Genomic DNA, 6,000 nt, shown 5'->3' on the forward strand with positions numbered 1-6,000 from the left:
TAGACATAACCATAAATTTCAGAATTTTTAATGCTAGCATGATTTATAAATATTTTAATTGGGTAAAGTATAAATACATAATTTAGAAAAAATAAAGTTATTCCAATACTTTTTTTCATTTAATCATTGAATATGATACTGATACTGAGTTCTATTTATATCAGATATAAACTTTTAGAAAGTTTTAAAAATCCAAATTAAGCAAGAATGGTCAACTTTTTTTAAAAGTATATGCACACAAATGATAATACTTCAAACAATATATGTAAAATAAGTTCAGTAAGGTACTAATGCATATGATTAGGACAGTTTATGACATTGCTATCATAATCCAGCAAATTATAATCAAGTATATTTATTGTGGTGAGATTTCACAATATACAAACACATACGTATATATGTACACACAATATGTAAAATAAATTTTAAAGGTAGGAAAACATCTTTTACATAATTCATAAAATTCTAACCAATGTCTTTTTCTAGTGTCTAAATGAAGATTTAAACACAATAACACTATAGAAAAATGTATTCTGAGTTATAATAAGGTATAAATATGTTGCTATTTTTAGGAAAATAAATCTATTCATGATAATTAAATTTATATCCATGTTTTGTCTGCACCTCTATGAATGCACACGTATTTCATGGTGCAAGTTTTAAGTAGGTGACTATAAATACTCAGTGTGTCGCTCTGGAATTGGGATACTGACTCTAAGAAAGTAGAAGAAATGCTGGTAGAAATCATTCAAGACTAGTTTGGACATTACTAGATGTTCTAGTCTTTCACACAACATCAGATGAAACTTCTGTCCCCCAGCAAAACGCAAGAATAAAAGGAAATTATCCACATGTATTTCAAGATGGAAAACAACTTGAGGGCAGGGAGTCATTATTATAAGAACTCAACGAAGATAAAAACATAATTAAAAGAAAAGACTCAGTATAAAGAAAGGTAGCATTATTAATAGTGAATCCATCAAAATCAGACCGGAAGAGAATTTCAATGACAAACAGAAAAGTAATATAAAAAAATCACAGAATATGTACATGAAAATATTCCATGACAGACTGCAACGTTAATCTGATTCTGTTGTCCTGTATTCACTCTAGAATTTGTAATTCCTCCCACTAAAGGGGCAGAGCTAGTATTTCTACTCATTAATCCCTAAGCAATTTTAAGCCTAGGTTTTAAGGTGCCTTGCATTTTTCCACTCAGTCTCTTGGGTTTCTTGTCATCACCATGAGAAATAAAAACCCTTCGTATTTCACTACTCTCAGGAGTAGGATAAGCTCATGCAACCCCCTGCCAATTCACAGAAGTATGAGCTAAAGTAAACACTTATTATCATACTTGTTTGAGTTCTTATGGACTTTAATGCAGAAATAAGTGATAATACATATTAAAATGCTAAATAATATTAGAAAGATGATAATAAATGTGAAAAAAAATATGATCCAGTATAAAAATAATTAGTTCACCTGAATTAGACAACTTGACAAATAGAACTAAAATAGTTTCCAAAGTTGCAAGAACATGATCCAGAAATGGAGTTTGTAATAAATATACAAATTACATGTGTAGATATTAATAATAATAATAGTAAATGATAATTATAATATACAAACAGGTGAGATGAAAGGATGCAGGAAGAAGTATGAGATATCTATATCAAATTAAATATAAATATCATAAAAATATATTTGATATGGAATGTTCAACAACATGGCATTCCTAGCTAAATTATTGGAATTCAAGAGGGAAGAATTTGTTTTTTTTAGGCATCCAGGAAATATTATATAAACATTAAAAGAAGGAGGCAACCACACTGGCATTACATTTTTTAAATTTTTTAATTTTACAAATTTATTGAGGTGACATTGGTTAGTAAAATTATATAGGTTTCAAGTGTACAATACTATAATACATCATCTATTGTGTGTTCACCACCCAAAGTCAATTCTCCTTCCATCACCATATATTTGATGCCATTTATTCTCTTCTACCACACCTCCTCCCTCCTTACCCTCTGGTAACCACTAAGCTGTTGATTCTGTACTTCATTGTATATAATTTTTCCTTGATATAAATGTCTTAAAAACCTATTCTTTTAAAGATATTTATCCTACTTAATTCTTTATTTAATGTTCCTATTGTTAATTCTAAGTAGACGATTGTTTATTCTAAGTTGTCAGATTTAGTTTTGTTTTACTTTTTGTAGTTTTATGCAGTTCTTAAATTCTTTGTAGTGAACATGTATTTTTACATAAACTATGCAGTATTCTATATATCAAATATAGACATAAATAATTGTAATGGACATATAATATGACAGTAAAACAGTCACAGAGAAACCTGTTATGGAATATCAAATTAAACAACAACAACAACAAAAAACAGATGACCAAAAGTCAATTAGACAAGGAGACACTGGTATTTGTAAGGGAATGTGAAAACTGGTTAAGAAATTTATGTCTAAGAATGCCAGGGAGAACATTTGAGCAAGGGCAGTATAATATTTGTGAATTCTTTAACAGAATGAAAATAAGGATAGTGAGCATACTGTATTAAACATTCTGTGGTGAGTAAAAAAATATGAAATGGTTTCTGCCCTGAAACTCCTTATAAGGTGGTTAATATAGACTTGCATATTAGGCCTACAGATGAGAAGAGTAAGATAAGTTATTGAATTCCTTTTAAAATATTTTAAAAAAAAGCACCTTCATGTGCAAAAGGGAGCATAGTGGTGGGCGGCCCAGATGTTGCCTTATTTTCCCAGCTGCCTGGAGAGTTAGCTGCTGACAGCTTGCAGGTGAATTTCCCTTGTGGGCAGCCTGCATCCAATGATACAATCCCAGCCATCTCGCTTCAATGCAGGATAACCCTCGTAGATGTAGGTTCTAATCATTTTCCTCCAATAAACCTCTTGCATGCAGATATCTTTCCCATAGTATGTTTCCTGAGGACCATGACCTTTGACAGTTGGTAGCAGTAGTCATCCTAGATACTGACTCTAAAATGCAGTCTTGCAGCTGGATGATGAATAATCTAGGTGGCAGTGTGGGCCCTGTAACAGCAATTTGTGTATTTACAGTTTCTCACCTGCCATCCTTGTTCAATTGTTAAAACTTTTTTTTTTTTTTTTTTACATTTCTTTTTTTTTCTTTTTTATTAATTTTTTGGGGTGATATTGGTTAGTAAAATTATATAAGTCTCAAGTGTACAATTCTATAATATATGATCTATGCATTTATATTGCATTGTGTGTTCACCACCCAGAGTCAGTTTTCCTTCCATCACCATATAGTTCACCCTTTTAACCCTCTTCTACCACCTCTCCCAAACTTTAATGAGGAAAAAAAGAAAACCTAAGGATGATTAATCATCAACTAAAGGTGATAGGGAAAGCCAGAGAGCCTTCTTGGGAATATAGCATTTCCAGAATCCAGAGGGTAAAAACAGCTGAAAATCAGTCCCATGACTTATTTAGGAGTATAAGGTTAAGAGAGTTCAAGAAGGTTTACTTTTTATCTCCTGAAAATCTGCTACAACCAAGGTTATTGCCATTATTGGGAAGGACTGTTGCTCTGAGATTTAAGATGAGGTATTTGGAAAATGTGAATGCTGACACTGCTCTAAACCCTCTGGATCTGTAAATGTGTCCACTCCTTTCTATTAGAATTTAGAAGCAACCTCTCTTCCTCATGCTTAAACAATCAGAGGTATTCTCTTTCTAAGACAGTATTCTCCCTCCTCACAGTCTGCCTGTCATTCCTCCTGGACAACAGATTACATTACAACATAATTCAGTTTGGAGGTGCTTGATTTGGTAAAAAGGAAGTAACTATATTCCAAAGGAGCTCTGTGATTTATGAAGCAAACAAACTTTTCAAAAGCCAAGGGAATGTGTATAGGATGGATATTAAGGATTCAGGATAAAGGAGGGACAAACATAAAGCTGAACAATAGAGTCTATCCATATGGAAGCCCCTTCTCTTGATACAGGATTTAAAACACTGGCAGGATCCTTCGAGGTAGTACTAAACCGGAGTGGCTTTTAAAGATATTGAAAACTCATGGGCTATACAAAGTAAAGTGTAAAGATCAGAATTTCCACGGAAAAGGTTGGAGGAAGACATCAAAAAGCTTGGAGAAGTGGATATGCTAGAGTGGTATACTATTCAGAAATTCCATCTGCTGACTAAAATCTATGGACAGGTACATTTACATAAATATGTATAACATATATATGGTCAATGAGAGGGTCAGATATGTTTTTATCATAAAATGGCAAGTTAATATAAGTGATTTGTATTATATTATCATTGTTGGCTAGCCATCACCAGTATGCAATTTTAGAACATTTCATCACTACAAAAAGAAGCTTGTAACCCTTAGTAGTCACTTTCAATTCCTCTCTATCTGCAGACCTCAGTAATCATTAATCTACTTTCTGTCACTATAGATTTCCTATTCTGGTAATTTCATATAAATAGAATCATGCCATATGTATTTTGGTGACTGGATTATTTCACCTATTATAATGTATTCAAGGTTCATAAACTTCTAGAATTCATTAGCACCCCATTACCCTTCTAATCGTTGTTAAATATTCTACTGTATAGATACATCATAGTTTTGTTTGTCCATTAATCAGTTGTTAAACAGCAGGGGTTTTGCCACTTAAGAGATATTATGAATAATGCTGCCATATTTATGTATAAGCTTTTGTGTGGAAATGTTTACAAATTTCTTTGGTATATACCTTATAGTGGTATTGCTGGGTCACATGGTAACATTATATTTAACGTATTACTAAATCACCAAGATATTTTCAAAAGTGGCTTCAGCATTTTACATTTCCACCTGTAGTATATGAGGTTTCAAATCCTTTGAACTATTTTTATTGTTGCTATGCAAGAATTTTATATATATATATTCTGGACATCATTTCTTATCAGACATAGGATTTGCAAATATTTTCTCACATTCTGTAGTTTGTCCTTTCACTTTTTTGATAGGGTCCTCTAAAACACAAGAAGTCTTAATTTTGATGAAGTTCAGTTGATCTATTCTAAATATTTTGACACTTGTGCCTTTGTTGTTACAGTAAAAAAAAAAAGTCATGTAACCTAAGATCATGCATATTGATTTCTATGTTTTCTTCTAGGAGTTTTAAAGTTTTAAATTTCACATTAAGGTCTACATTCCATTTTACAATAATTTTAGTATATAGCATTAATAAGGAATCCAATTTAATGTTTTTGCGTCAGATTGTTCCAAAGCATTTGTTGAAAAGACTGTTTTGCCCAATAAATTGTCTTGGCGTTCTTGATAAAATCTGTTCTCTATAAATGCAAGCATTCATTTTTGGATTCAGTTCTGTTCCATTGATTTATGTACATTGGTCTACCAGTACTGCATTCTTCCTGATTACTGCAGCTTTGTAATATGTTTTGAAATCACAAAGTATGGATATCAAAAATGTGTTTAAATTTTTAAGATTGTTGGCTATTCTGAGTTCCTTGAAGTTACACACAGATTTTAGAATCAGTTTGTCAGTTTTGCAAAACAGGCTTCTTAGTTTTTGATAGTTACGTTTATTCTTTAAATTCATTTGTTTTACAATGTTAGCAGTACTGCCTTTTGATCCATGAACATGGACTCTTGTTTTCTTATGTAGATCTGTAATGTCTTATAGCAACTTGGAATTTTCAGTGCATAAGTTAGTATATCTTTTGTTAATTTTATTATTAGTCTTCTACTCTGATGTTACTATAAATGGAAGTTAAAAAAAATTATTTTCAAAATATTAATTGCCAATATATAGAAAAACGATTGATATTTGTATAGTGATACTGTGACTAAACTGTTTTTTTGGGGGAGAATTACTTAGAATTACTTATTCTTATTCTATTACTTAGAATTACTTATACTTATTCAACATATGAGTACATGTTTATATCATCTGAAAATAGAGAGATTTATTTTTTTCTTTC

This window comes from Rhinolophus sinicus, linkage group LG04 (assembly GCF_036562045.2).
Source record: "Rhinolophus sinicus isolate RSC01 linkage group LG04, ASM3656204v1, whole genome shotgun sequence".
Classification (NCBI taxonomy): Eukaryota; Metazoa; Chordata; class Mammalia; order Chiroptera; family Rhinolophidae; genus Rhinolophus; species Rhinolophus sinicus.